General features: G+C 40.7%; 1 pseudogene; it reads left to right on the forward strand.

The window, feature by feature from the left end:
• Positions 1–872: 872 nt before the first annotated feature.
• Positions 873–10,997, forward strand: LOC103734766 (annotated as a pseudogene).
• Positions 10,998–15,949: the final 4,952 nt, after the last annotated feature.

The following is a 15,949-nucleotide window of genomic DNA, read 5'->3' on the forward strand; positions in this document are numbered from 1 at the left end:
ATTAAGCATTGCTGGACCTGAGTTTAGTTCCCAGTAGCCACATCTGGCAGGTAACAACCACTTGTAACTCTAGCTCCAAAAGGATCTAACTCTTCTGGCCTCCACACACACCCATAGGCATGTACACAAACACACACATATCACATGATTAAAACTGTTATTTGTCAAGAATTTTATCAAGTGATAAGAAAGTAACTATGCAATTCTCACAGTCCAAATAACAAGGCTTTTGCTTGGTATTATTTAACTCAAGACCAAAAAATGCACTTTGAAGTTTTTAAAAAGACATTTCATTTTTAAAAAATATTTTATTTATTATTTTTATTTTATGTATATGCGTGTATTGCCTCATGTAGGTAAGTGCAGCCATGTCATGCAATGCCCGCGGAGGACAGAAGAGGCTGTCAGATCCCCTGGGACGAGTTACAGACAGTTGTTAGCTGCCATGTGGGTGCTGGGATTTGAACCTGGGTCTTTTACAAGAACAGTCAGCATTGTTAACTGCTGAGCCATCTCTTCAGCCCCTAAAAGATTTCCTTCATTTTATGGGGACGAATCTAAATATGGCCAAAATATATTGTATGAAATTCTCAAAAATTCAATAAAAAAGGAAAAAAACAGATTTATTTCATGGTAGGAGGCAGTTGGAACAGAAAGCTGAGTACTCACATCCTTAAGGGGGCACAGGAAGCAGAAAGAGACAAACTGATAATGGAGCAGGGCTATGAACTTTCCCCCAGGAATGTGTTTCCTCCAGCACCACTGCACCTCCTAGACTGCCACAAACAGTGGTACCAACTGGGGCAAAATATTCAAATACTTGGAGGAGATTTGGGGAGATACCACATCCAAACTACCATGTTCTGGATAGGATGGCAAGTGGCCCAGACCCTTCAGGGATGAAGGTATGGGTCCCCCCTCCAGGAAAATAGCCAATACTTGCTGAGGTGCTCAATGAGGTTAGAGGAGGTAATGAATGGATAGCAGAGGAAGGTAGTTACAGGTAGTGGCTAAGGCCACATGACCAGTTTCAGAAACAAGGATTATGATTGACATGTAATTTTGTTAATGTTTGTTCATATATACACATATATTAAGCAGATATTTGTGTTTTCTTTCTCTATCATATAATGTATAATAAACTGAGATAATAGTGGTTAAGTGTTGCAAATCTATATTATCATATTTAAGTTATGAGACTGTAAAAGACTAGCATTCCTCAAGGGAGCTTACACCTTATTCCAAAACATATAATGCATTTGTAGTTGTATGTGGAATATTTATATAATGTTAGGTAAAATTATGACCTTGCTATTGTTTTCATTTGAAAATTAGTCCTTATATAAGGAAATGTAATCTCTTTTCAAGTTGACAAAGGGTGGACTTGTGATGGCTAATCTTCATTGGTAACTTGACTGGATTTAAAATGTAAGGGGGACTTTCTTGATCAGATTATTTGAAACCAGAAGACCACTTTAAATGCACCTTCTGGTAGCAGCGCATATAAAAGGACATGGCAAAAGAGAGCGTCTACCTTTTGTTTTCTGCCTTTAGTCTCACTGGTGAGTTTATTTATCTTGCTTCTGTGACATTACTTTGCTGATATTAGAATCAACTTCTTTGGATTCTAGCATAGACTGAAGACCACCAGATCTCCATGAATCCTCCAGTCCTGCAACACACCAGACTGGGACTCCTGAGACATACAGCCTTGTGGATTGAATAACTACCAGATTCTCAGCTGCTCCTGTGTGGCACAGTGCTTGTTGGCTTACTTGGACTCTATCCCGTAATCCTTCTGTTCCTCTGCATGACTCATATAATGCAAAGTGAGATTGCATAAAATGACATTTACTTTGTGGTAGAATTCATTTTAAATTATACCTAAATATGTAAATGTTCAAGGTCTATTGGATAGTCTGTGCAGAATAAAACCTCATTTATCTGAACAGCAGAGATGTTGCATTTTGATCATTTGCCTTCAGCAGAGACATTGAGAAAAAGACTGGACTAGAGTACTGGAACAAAAAGATTCTGTTGCATGAAAGAAATGTATTTGAGACTTGTTATAGAATTGAGATCATGGAATCTCAGAAGGCTCAAAGTGGTGGTTGAGATAAGGCATGTTCTTTTTTTTTTTTTTTAGCTTTTTGAGACAGGTCTCCCTGTAGCCCCAGCTATCCTGGAACTCACTGTGTAGACCAGGCTGGCCTTGAACTCACAGAGATCCGCCTGCCTCTGCCTCCCAAGTGCTGGGACTCCAGGCGTGCTCTTTTAAAAAATATTTTATTATTTTTATTTTTTTGTGTTTGAGTGTATTGCCTGTATGTGTGTAAGTGCACCTGTATAATGCCCATGGAGGTCAGAGGAGAGTGTCAGATCTCCATGGAACTGGATACAGACAGTTGTTAGCCACCATGTGGGTGCTGGTAATCGAACCTGGGTCCTCTGCAAGAGCAGTCAGTGCTCTTAACTGCTGAGCCATCTCTCCAGCCCCAGGCATTCTGTTTTAAAAAAAAAAATTAGTGGGGCTGGAGAGATGGCTCAGCAGTTAAGAGCACTGGTTGCTCTTGCAGAGGACCCAGGTCTGACTCCCAGCACCCACATGGTAGCTAACAACTTTCTATAACTCCAGTTCCAGGGGGATCCACCACCCTCTTCTGACCTTCTCAGGTATTGCATGACATGGGTGCACTTACATACATGCAGGCAATACACTCATACACATAAAAATAAAAATAAATAAATAAAATATAAAAAATTATTACTGTGTGTGTGTGTGTGTGTGTGTGTGTGTGTAACACACCTGCACATATGTACCATGGCATTCTGAAGGAGGTAGAGGATAGCTTTCAGGAGTTTGGTCTCTCCTTTTGCCATATGGGTTCAAGGGACTGAGCTCTGGTCATTAGTCATAGTAGCATGTGACTTCACCAGCTGAGCCATCTTATTTACCCGAGATGGGCATATTCTAATAAGAGGGTAACACAGGTATTGGCTTGACATGGGCTACATGATTGTTTTGTGTGTGTATAGTGTATGTATATATTCATGTATATGAGCATGTATGTGCAACTGTTCACACTTATGTGTGCATGTATATGTGGAGGCCAAAGGTCAAGGTAAGGTCTCTTCCTCAGTAGCTCTTCATCCTGATTTTTGAGACAGATCTCTTACCAAACCTGGAGCTTATTGATTTGGCTTACTGACCAATGGGCTCCAGGGCTCAGCCTGTCTCCATATCTCCAGCAGTGGGTTTATAGACTTGTACCATCGTTCCTAACTTTTATATCAATGCTAGTGATCTGGACTCAGGTTCCTATGCTTGAAAAGCAGGCAGTTTACCAACTGAGTTGTCTTGGTAGCTCTACAGGATTTTAGATAGTGGTAGAGAGGAGGAGGATTAGATGCTATGAATACTGATTTGAACTTTGAACCCCAACAGAGTGTTGCAGATCCAGTAAAGAAGCACAGAGTAGTCTGAACCTTACTGGTTAGCAGGATATGAAAAAATGTAATGTGGCTGGATGAGCAGGGATAGAAAACGTTTTAGCAGTGTGTAAAAAGCACGATTTTAAGCCCTTTGGAAACTCTACCATGTACTATTTTTTAAGTCTTTCCAGATGACCAAAAAGCATTTTGTGACTCAAAGTGGAGATTAAACAGTCCCAGGAGGCCATAAAAATCCTGCAATCTCTTTGGCTGTTAGTATGTCAGACAGCAAGTCTGGAAATTGAGATGAGCTGGGTATGATGGTACATGGCTGTAATCTCAAAACATGGAGGTTGAGACAGAAGGATAGAGCATTCAAGACTAGCCTGGCTGTAGAGAGTGTTTGAAGCCATCCTGAGCTACCTAGCAAGTCACCACCTCAGGGGCTGGGTAGAAGAGGAAGAGGAAGGAAGGAAAGAAAAAAAAGAAAAGAGGAAGGAAGGAAGGAAGGAAGGAAGGAAGGAAGGAAGGAATGAAGGAGGGAAGGAAGGGACTTGAGGCCCCACGTGTGGGCTCTCAGAACAGTGCTGTGCCATGAAGGACCAAGAAGCACTAGGTTTTGAACACATAAAATTAAAATGAATGAAAATAAATATTTAAAAAATATTTTAAAAATAATTTAAAAAATAAATTTGACTTTTGTGCAGACATCTTATCCAAAAGATTATGAGAGCCTATGGGTGAGTGTGAAGAGGACCTTTGTGTGTGTGTGTGTCTGTCTGTCTGTCTGCTGTCTAACTGTCTGTGTCTCTAATGTGTCTGTGTGTTATGGATTGAGTCAGGGTCTCCCATTGGCCTGAAGCTCACTATTTAGGCTAGACTGGCTGGCCAGAGAGACCCAGTGATCCTCCTGTTTCTGACTGCCCTATGCTTAGGATTAAAGCATGCACCATCACGATGTCAAGTATTTTTTTTTCTATGTGTATGAGTATATTGCCTGCATGTATATAAGTGCACCCATGTCATGCAATGCCCTCAGAGGACAAAAGAGGCCATCAGATCCCCTGAAACTGGATTTAAGGACAGTTGTTAGCTGCCATGTGGGTGCTGGAATTCGAACCCAGGTTCTTCTGCAAGAACAGCCAGTGTTCTTAACCACTGAACCATATCTCCAGCCCTCACTTCAAGTATTTTTATGTGTGTTCTGGGAATCAAACTCGGGTTGTTGTTTGCAAAACAAACACTTTACTGTCTGAACCATTCCCCCAGCCATGAAGCTTTTTTTTTTTTTTTTTTTTTAAGAAAAGATAGCTCAGCATTTAAGAAGACTGGCTTTTCTTGTAGTGATAGAGTATCAATAAGCCCCATATATTAACTGGTCCAGACTATAAAAAAATGTCTAGTCTATCTGTTGGAGGACCCATTTTTCCAGTCTCACTGGTCAATTACATGGTGATAGAACCACTCCCAGGAAAGCAGGTTATGCTAAATAGAGGGGCGGAACACCTGCTGTGTTAATTAAGTAGGGAATATTTCTGCCTGGAACTAGCTCAGGGCCGCACAAAACTTCCAGACCAGTCACAGCCATGTAGGTCTCTGTAAGTCTGTGTGCCTTCCTGAACTCTTCAGGAAAGCATAATCTCTCCTTTTCTTCTTCATGCCTTTCTTAAAGCTTCATTCTCCCAGCCATGTGGCTGCGAGTCAGCCACGTGTCTGACCTCCATGCAGGCTCTAAACCTGCACAGCTTCATGATTTTCTTTCCTTCTTCCCACTCTTCACCTCCTCAAGGCAGCTGCCAAGGTTACCAGGTCACCTGCTTTGCGGATTTTTCTTTAAGATTCTAATAAAATTGTAAAAGCTTCCATTTGGGTCCATTCTTAAATTCTTTTATGAATGAGACTAAGAACCTCTTTCTCCCCGTTTCAGTAGAGGACCTGGATTTGGTTCCCAGCACTCACATAGCAGTTGACAACCTCCATAATGCCAGTTCTAGGGGATCTGATGTCCTCTTTTGGCTTCCATGGGCATTGCATGCATGTCATACACTTACATGCACAAAATACTCATACAAATAAAATAGTGATAAATCAAAAAACTAAAAAAGTAACAATGTACTTAGTTTTCATTATTACTAAAAAGCCATTATTTATTACAGCATGAGATTGAAATTTGAGACATTACCATTTATTACCACTGTAATTTATTTTTTACTTTTTCATTACAAAAAACTAAAACACATTCCTTTTGATGGTAATTGAGCATTATTGTTAACTAGTAGCCATTGAAAAAGTCTATTTCTGGTTAAGAGGATAGCTCAGTAGTAGAGCTCTTGCCTAACAGATATAAGGCCCTGGTTATCATCGCCAACAACGCAAAAGGGGTGTGTGGATGGGGGCAGGGCGACCCTGCATCTTCAAACCAAATCTTATGCAAGGCTGATTAACTGATTAGAATTTCAATGATTGTGGAGAGTTTGGAATGTTGCAGGTCCAGAGCCTAATTATAATTTTTCTTCTTCTATCTTTAGTCCCAGTCATTTTTTGCCCACCTCTGTGTCCAACCTAACATCCTGTGACTAACAGGATTCTTTTGGCATGTTTTAACCCTAGTTTCCACCAACTAAAAGGCTGAGTGCCATTAGATAGCATCTGACGTCTATAGCTGAGATTTCTCCACTTTGCTGTATCAGCCCTATTTAATGATTTCTCTGATGTATTTTTTAAAATGTCTTGATTTATGGCTTTCTTCTTTAAATTGCTTCTGCATTGGAACATAGAATTTGAGTGACCTAAATCTGTATTTCTAGGTCATGGTCACTTGTATTTGCTTCTAAGCTATTTCTTACCCCTTTTGAGGTGAGTGTTGTGTTTTTGCATTGATGGGGGCTACAAATTTGGATTGCTGAGATTTACTCTCAAAAATTTATCTTATTTTGATTTGTATGTTTCAAAATGATCAAATGTGCCCTCCCCCCTTTTTTTTCAGTACTGAAGGTAGGAAGAACCCAGGGTCTTGCTTATGTATCTTAGGTAAGTGCTCTACCACTGAGCTAGATCTCCAGTTCTCAAATGTATACTTTTTAAATACTTCAGATTTTTCAAAAGTGACTCTTTTGAGGGTAGGGGGCTGGAGAGATGGCCCAGCAGTTAAGAGCACTAGCTGATCTTCCAGAAGACCTGGGTTAAATTCCCAACACCCTGTATTTGATGACTAACAAACAACCATCCTTAACTCTAGTTTCAGGGGATCTGATGCCTTCTTCTAGCCTCCACAGGCTTTGCATGACATGAGTGTACTTACATACATACAGGCAAAACACTCATACACATAAAATTATAAAATTTTAAAAAAGTGGCATATTGTGCTTATGCTGCTGTGGCTCCTCTCCAGCATGTAGGCTGAATAAAGGATCATGCTAATGTCCTTAGAATTACACAATTCTAAGTGTAGTGAGGCTCTGTCTCCACTAACCCCCATGGTAAAAGAGTTACACAATTAAGGACGTGAAACCTGGCGGGTAACGTGTAATTAAGGAGGAATGGTGAATTAATCTGGATATATAAAATTGAACTGAATACACTTACTATAGTTTATTACTCCAAATATATTAAATATGAGTTAACATAGGGTGTTTACTTGAAGGAAAGAGCCCGTAGAAATGCTTAGAGGGAATGAAAAGTATCCCAGCAGGGAGAAGGCTTGCCTAGTGTGCATGAAGCCCTGGGTTCCACCTCCAGCACCATACAAAACCAGGTGTGACAGGTATATGTCTGTGATCCCAACACTCAGGAGGTAGAGGTAGTATGCTCAATAGTTTAAGGTCAACCTCAGATATATAGCTAGTTAGATGCCAGCCTCAGCTACAAAAGATCCTGACTCAAAACAAACAAACAAGCAAAGAAACAAACTACTTGACAGTGGGTGAAGCTCACTCTTAAGCATCTTTAAGTCTGGATTTGGCCTTTTAATATCCATTCTCAAATCTGATTTCTTCTGTTCAACTTTTCCAAATGTGTTTCAATTAAGATCATTAATTGGTTAGTCAGTGTAATGAAAGTGACTGTCCCTATGGAAGGGTTTCTTAGCAAAGCAGTCAACATGTTTTTAAAATCAGATACTGTTTTGTATTAATACAGAGGGTTATTAATCACATCCAAGTTTTGTGTGTTTTGCCCTGTAAGTTTTTCAGTCCTTTCAGAGAAACAAAGTAGAACACCCCACTCCCTATTTTCTTTACTAAAATAAACAGAGGTTAGTAGGATATAAATATTGTTAATGTGAGTTTGACTTTAAAAATGGTTTACAAATAATACACAAGGTTGGACACAGTGGTATACACCTGTAATCCCAGCACTTGGGAGATAGAAGCAGGAGGATCAAGAGTTCAAGGCCATCCTTGACTACTTGGTGGGTTTCAGGACAGCCTGGACTACATGAGACATTGCCTCAAAAACAGGCTGGAAAAACAAGCTATTAAGTCATGACTTAGGCTGTAGTAAATTTCATAAATAGCTATTCAACAAAGCTCTGAAGATTTTTTTTTGATATTTTAACATCTGCAATTATATTTAATAATGTCTAAAAATATTTTTCTGGGCTGGAGAGATGACTTAACAGTTAAGAGCATGTGCTGAGGACCTGAGTTTGGTTCCCAGCATGCACATCTGTGGGTCACACCCTCCTGTAACTCCAGCTCAGAAAAGAATCAAGGGACTGGTGAGATGACTCATGCTCTTGCAGAGGACCCAGGATTGACTCCCAGCACCAACATGGCAGCTAAAAAACCATCCTAACTCCAATTCTGGGGGATCTGATGCCCTCTTCTGACCTCTGTGGGCATTGCATGTACATTTACATACATGTAGGCAGTACAATTATATAAAATAAAAACGATTAAAGAAAAACATAAAAGGATCGTATGTCCTTCCCTGGCCTTGATACACACAGACAACCATATGTACATATAATTTAAAATAAAAATAAAATCTTAAAATATGTACATTTTTTCTGAAATGTAAACTCTGAAATATTGTAATTAATATTTTTCTTTATTTTTTTTTATCATTTAAATCAGTTAATTGGGGGCGTGAGTCACAATACACATATGGAGGTCAGAGGACTACTTGAAGGAGTTGGTTTTCTCCTTCCACCAAGTAGGTTTCAAGGATCAATTTCAGGTGATTAGGCATGGTGGCAAGTGCCTTTACCAGCTGAGATGTTTTGTTGGCCCAAGTCTTTTCCCTCCCCTCCCCTCCTCTCCCCTCCCCTCCCCTCCCCTACCTTCCCCTCCTTTCCCTTCCCCTTCTTTCCTTCCTTTGTTTCTCTCTCTCTCACCCTCCCTCCCTACCTCCCTCCCTCATCTCTATTTTGAGGCAGGGTGTCATTAAGTTAACCAGGCTAGTCATGAATTTGCAATTTTCCTGCTTCAGCTTTTCAAGTAACTGGGAGTAAAAATCTGCCTTAATTAATTTGCTAGGCTTGCCTTACTTAAATCAACTTTTGATAGCAAACTAAACTGAAATTGAGGTTGCAAGGCCAGGAAGTTTATGGAAATTCTTTTCCTTTGTCATCTAGTTAACTTGTTATTCAATTGGGTCAGTTTTGTATTGTATGTTATTCCCTAGGGGAATTCCTAAGGGAATTGTTGGAGAATTAATATGTTTTTCATCAGACAGACAAAACCACTGAATTCAGTCCCTCAGGAACCTTCATAGGGTGTTTTCTGCTAATGGTGTCAGAACCTCATAACTAGCAGTGAGCTTCCCAGCTGAGACATAGTACCCAGAGGGTTGTTCAGCTCCTGTACCTGCCATGATATGGTAGACCCTTGGAGGAAGAGAGACGAGGGTCGCCACAAGTTAGAAGCCAGTTAGGTCTATGTAGGGAGTTCAAGACCAGTTGGGAGATGTCCCATGTTTTAAAAAAAGCAGAAAACAAAATGAAACAAACAAAAACAAAACAGGCATTGGAAATGTAGCTCATTTGGCAAGTTGGCCTGCCAACCACGTGTGTACAAGGCCTTGAGTTTTGACAATGTGTAGAGTGGTGCCTGTCTATAAAAAAATTTAAATTGTTATCACATTTTCTGATCTTTGTCCAAAGACATAAGAAAGTATATTGTTGTTATTTAAAATGACTATCAGAATTACAATAATATTTTACCAACAGTATTTTGGTTTAAATATTAATGTTGACCCCTCAAGGTACTCTTAGGTATATAAGCTAATATATACACAGAATTCAGTATTACACACAATACATAATTCTGCCATTATTGTGAAATGCCAATGATGCCTACTTTTTTACTGTAAGATAAAGGAGGGATGGTTTTTAGACATTTCAAGAAAAGTATACTTTTAAAAGAAAAAAAATTAACGTTTGGGGCAGAGCGAAGAATGGGAGAAGAGTGAGGGTCTGATTGCACACTGGCCTCCTCTCCATCTCTACCTCCCTCTCCTGCCTGTCCAGCCACCTGTCCAACTGCCCCCCAGAACACCTTCCACTGTGGACACCTCAGCAAGTTCCCACTTGAACAAGGCATCAAGCAAATGTATATGTTCCTGCCTCAGGGTGAGAAAGTTCAAGCCATGTATGTCTGGATTGATGGGTACTGGGGAAGGACTGCTGATGCAAGACCGCAGGCTGGACTGTGAGCCCAAGTGTGTAGAAGAATTACCTGAGTGGAATCTTGATGGCTCTAGTACTTTTCAGTCTGAAAGCCCCAACAGTAACATGTATCTCATCCTTGTTGCCATGTTTCTGGTGTTCTGTGAAGTTTTCAAGCATAACCAGAAGCCTGCAGAGACCAATTTACTGCACACCTGTAAACGGATAAAGGATATGGTGAGCAGCCAGCAATCCTGGTTCGGAATGCAACAGGAATATACTCCCATGGGAATAGATGAGCATCTTTTTGGTTGGCCCTCCAATGGTTTCCCTGGGCCTCAAGGTTCATATTACTGTGGTGTTGGGGTCGACAAAGTCTAAGACAGGGATAGTGTGGAGGCTCTACCAGTCTGCTTGAATGCTGGTGTCAAAATTATGGGGACAAATGCTGAGGTCATGCCTGCCCAGTGGGAATTCCAAGTAGGACTCTGTGAAGGAATCTGCATGGGAGATCATCTTTGGGTGGCCCGTTTCACCTTATATCATGTATGTGAAGACTTTGGAGTGATAGCAGCCTTTGATCCTAAGCCCATTCCTGGGAACTGGAATGGTGCAGATTGCCATACCAACTTTAGCACCAAGCCATGCGGGAGGAAAGTGGTCTGAAGTACACTGAGGAGGCCATTGAGGAACTAAATGGCACCAATACCACATTCGTGCTTATGATCCCAAGGGATCTGACTGGATTCCATGAAACCTCCAACATCAAAGACTTTTCTGCTGGCATTGCCAACTGTGGCGCTAGCATCCGCTTTCCTGGACTGTCGGCCAGAAGAAGGGTTACTTTGAAGACCATAGCCCTTCTGCTGATTGTGACCCTTTTGCAGTGACAGAAGCTATCATCTGCACATATCTTCTTAATGAGACTGGAGATGAGCCCTTCCAGTACAAAAACTAAGCCGACTAGACTTCCAGCGATCCATCCAGCCCTTCCTAGCTCTTCAGCCCAGGGCTCTCTTCCCTCTTCCAGTTCATCCCCATTATAACCTAAAGGGTAGAATAGCAAGGTCTTTGATTCCTCTTGCCTAGTTAATCTTGCTTTCATTGGTCAGGATAACCAGGTCAAGTTCTTAATCACTACACACCCAGTCCTGTTTTTTTTTTCTTGTCACTGAAGCTTTCTAATGCTACTGGGGTGGGGTTGGGGGTACAGAAAGGTAACCACTGCTTCCATCTAATCAGGTGTGCATGTCCAGTAGGCATACCTGTCCTTACAAAGCAGGAATGTTTTTGAAGGAGAGGGAGGAGTTTTTCTTCTTCAGGGTAGCTGAGAGGGCAGGTCTGCCTGCTTAGGTTGGCATTTCCCCTATTGGTCAAAAGCTGTTAGTTCTTAAGGTCAAACCAACTTTATTCCAAATGGAAGTTAAGGGGGGCAGAGGGGAGGAAAGGGGTTAGAGGTTAGTCTCTTATGCCATGCTTTCTTTGCTTGGGGCCACATGTCCTCCATGATCACAAGCTCAACATATCATTAAGCCCTACCTTAAAAGAAGAAAAAGTTCTTATTTCTTGGTCTTCCATTTACAACATGAAACAGAGTAGTATTTTTATATTTAAATGTAAAAACAAAAAAAGTATATATATGTATATATATGTGGATATATGTGTTTTCATAAAGGAGGAAATCATCCTTATCACTAGGTAAAGAGATTGATTTAGAAATAAGGGTCTCCTTTTGAGTAGGGGTAAGGAATACAATACTCAAAAGCTGGTTATCTGGGGCTCTGGTCCTACATTGCCACTTAAGAGTTTCCCTGCCCATTCTGCAGGAGCAGACACTGGACGCTTGATGGGTAGATGTACATTTGCAGTCACCTGGGCCCCACGCTTAAGTTTAGAAGATGTGTACCTTGTCCACACATGGGTTTAGAAGTATGAGTTGGCTGCAACTTGACCATTGTTACTTACAGGGGGGTGTTGGGGGTCCTGGGTTTATGTTGGGGTGGGACTAGAATGTCACTAAAGCAGGCCTTTTGATATATTAAATTTTTTTAAAGCAAAACAAGTTTAGATTTTAATCTAATTTGTAGGGTTTCTAAGTCTAACTTTATAGAACTGCCTATTTGTTTCAACTGTCTCCCTCCATTTGGCTCTTAGAGGAACTGGGGACCTTTCTGGAGTTCAAACACTTGTAATTTTGTATCCTAATGTCTTTTTTCCCAACAGAATATTCCTTCCTTTGTTAAGATTCCTGTGGAGTTATTTTTTTCTTTTATAATAAACACACCCATCTCCACAAAAAAATTAACTTTTGAATTTATGTGTGTATGTATGTATGTATGTATGTATGTATGTATTTTTGAGACAGGGTCTCCCATAGCCCTGGCTGGACTAGAACTCACTAATTAGATTAGGTTGGTCTCAAACTCACAAAGATCCACCTGCCTCTGCCTCCTGATTGCTGGGATTGAAGGTATCACAACACCAAGCCTTATCTTTATTTTAAAAGAATTTTCATTTTATTTATTTATTAATTAATTATTTATTTATTCATTTTGGTATTTTTGGTATTTTGGTCTCCCTGGAACCCCAGCTGTCCTGGAACTCACTATGTAGGCCAGGCTAGCCTTGAACTCACAGAGATCCACCTGCCTCTGCCTCCTGAGTGCTGGGATTAAAGGTGTGCAGCTACCATGCCCAGCTCATTTTATTTTTTATTTTGTTTATTTACTTAAGCTATTTTGTTATTTATTCTTTGACAATTTTAAACATGCATGTAAGGTATTTGAACATGCTCACCCCTGTACCCTATCTTCTTTTCTCCTATTCTTACTAGACCTGTTTCTCCTAACAAGTTCTCTCTCTCTTTTTTTTTGGTAATGATAGACCCAGTTTAATTAGAGTTGTTTGCCTGAGCATGGGTATAGAGTTACTTATTGGAGCACAAGTATTGTTTAAATATGAAATATCTTTAATAGGTGTGTGTACTTGAACTACTTGGTCCCCAACTGGTGGTGTTATTTGGGAAGGTTGCAGAATCTTTATAAGGTGCTATATGGGAAGGATGCATAATCTTTAGGATGTAAAACCTCACTGGAGGAAGTGGGTCACTAGGGACTAGGGGCAGGCCTTGAGGCTTTATAGCTAATTCCCACTTCCTGTTCACTCTGTGCTTCTTGAGTGTGGATGCAGTGTGACCAGCCAGCCTCTTGCTCTTATTGTCATGCATTCCCTGATTGCTGCCCTGTCTTCTCTGCCATGATGGACTCTGGAACTGTAAGACAAACCTTTTCTCCCTGAAATTGCTTTTGTCAAGGTATTTTATCATATCAACAGGAAAAGAAACAGACAATGTGGAAATTACCAGAGGCTACACGACCTCAGAAAAGTAAGTCCTCTTGCCCCAGCAGCCTTTAACTGCCAATAACTCCTCCTCATGGTTGGCTAAGCCCTCTCTGATGCTGGAATGTTGGTGTACTCAATTCAGGGCAGGTCCTAAGAAGTTAACCACGGTTTCTGTGAGTTCATGAGTACATGACTGTGTCATGAACACTCTCCCATGCTCCAGCCTTTAATTCTTTCTGCTCCATCTTCTGCAATGTTTCTTGAGGCTTGCAGGTGTGTGTACGTGATATAGATGTCTTGTTGAGGGCTTAGCACTCAAAAGTCACTTATTCTGAGCACTTTAATCAGTTAATGTGTCTGTGTTAACTACTGGTTACTTCAAAAAGAAGCTTCTCTGACCTAAACTTAGAGTATTACTAATATATGGGTATAAGCATAAATATTTAGAAGGCATTTTGATAACACATCCATTCAGAAAAACAAAACCAAAAGCAGTAGTAGATTCCCTCCTAGGGTCTTTGACCTTCCCAGTCATGGACTTTTGAACAAGTTCACAGTATTAGGCATAAATTTCATCCTGGAGAGTGGGCCTCCAATCTGACCAGAAGTGGTTGATTATCTCCATAAAGTCATGCTGCTATTGCACCAGTGGGCACATCTTGTTTGTCAGAACTGTAACACTCAGGGTCCACTGCTGGATAAGACAATTGATGACTTTTCTCCTTCAGTGGTCTGCATAGCACCTTCTGGCACTATTAAGCTAGCCAGCAGGAAGGAAGCTTCTAGCTCAGTTCCAGCTTGATTTCACTAGGTCTTGAAACCAAAGCGTAAAGTGATTTTAGCAATGAGGTCTTATCTTCTAGTTCTGGTGGGCAACTAAGAGCAATGGCAACAGCCTGTACTGTTTGGGGACCTCTGAGACATCTTTGACCAACAACTCATAAGGAAGCATCCTATGAATAACACTGGACTTTTTGTTTAATAACTTATGGCTTCTAGGGGCAGCATTGTCCACCTACTCAGGATACTTCTGTTCAACCACCACCCTTTTTGAGACAGGTTCTCACTATGTAACCCTAGGTGACGTGGAACTCACTATGTAGACCAGGTTGGCCTCAAACTCATAGAGATCCACCTGCCTCTGCTTCCTGGGCTGGGATTAAAGGTATGAGCCATGATGTTCAGCCCTCAAGCTCATCACAAACACACACACACACACACCACACACACATACACACACACACACACACACACACACACACACACGTTAGCTTACAAAGTACTGCATTTCCATAAAGGATTTTCATATGTCTTCAGCTTTGGCTGATTCTCCTCCCACCCTTCCTTTGTCCTGTCCTCCTGCACTCACACTATACTTCTGTTTGTATTTTGTTCATCATAATGAAGTTTTAAAGTCTCTGTTAGCTTAGTATACAGACTAATTTAATTTTAAAAGTCACTAAACCTGAGTAAAATAAGTAAATTTCTTTTTTATTTTTGAAATACATTAATTAATTAATACATTTTTATGTATATGCATGTGGATGTCAGAGGACACCTTGCAGGAGTCTGTTCTTTCCTTTGACAATGTGGGTCCTAGGGATCAAACTCAGGTCATCAGACTTGGCAGTAAGCACCTGTACTCACTGAGCCATGAAGTCCCTGGCACATGAAGTCAATTCTTAACAAATTCATGTGATTTTTCAATAAAATATATGGAACTATCTTTTAAGTGATTTAAAAATTAGCTGGAAATGGTGGCACATGCCTTTAATTCCAGCATTGGGAAGCAGGCAGATCTCTGTGTGATTGAGGCCAGCCTGGTCTACTTAGTGAGTTTCAGGTCAAATAGGGCTATAGGGAGACCCTGTTTCAAAAAAGAAACAAAAAAGATTTAAAAAATAGATTTTTAGCTTTAAATTTTTACTTATTTATTTTTCTTTTAAAAAATTTTTTATTATTTTTATTTTAGGTATATGACTGTATTGCCTGCATGTATGTGAGTGTACCCATGTCGTGCAATGCCATGGAGGTCAGAAGAGGGCTTCAGATTCCCCTGGAACTGGAGTTAAGGACGGTTTGTAACTGCCATGTGGGTGCTGGGAATCGAACCCAGATCCTCTGAAAGAGCAGTCAGTGCTCTTAACCACTGAGTCATCTCTCTAGCCCTTATTTATTTTTAAGTGATGTGTTGCACCAGCTTGTGTGTGCACCATGTGCATGCACTGCCTGTGAAAGCCAGAAGAGAGCATCAAATCCCCTGGAACTGGAGTTACAGGTGGTTGTGAATCACCCAGTGTGGGTGCTGGAGATCAAACCTATGTCCTCTGGAAAAGTTGCAAGTGCCCTAGTTTTTATTTTATTTTAATGTGTATGAGTGTTATGCCTGCAAATGTGTAAGTGCACCCATGTCATGCACTGCTCATGGAGGACAGAAGAGGGTGTTAGATCTCCTGGAACTGAAGTTATGGGTGGTTGTTAGATGCCATGTGGGTGTTGGGATTTGAACTTAGGTCTTCTGCAAGAACAACCAGTGCTCTTAACTGCTGAGCCATCTTTCCAGTCCCC

This window comes from Nannospalax galili, unplaced genomic scaffold (genome assembly GCF_000622305.1).
Source record: "Nannospalax galili isolate Female #2095 unplaced genomic scaffold, S.galili_v1.0 scaffold576, whole genome shotgun sequence".
Lineage (NCBI taxonomy): Eukaryota > Metazoa > Chordata > Mammalia > Rodentia > Spalacidae > Nannospalax > Nannospalax galili.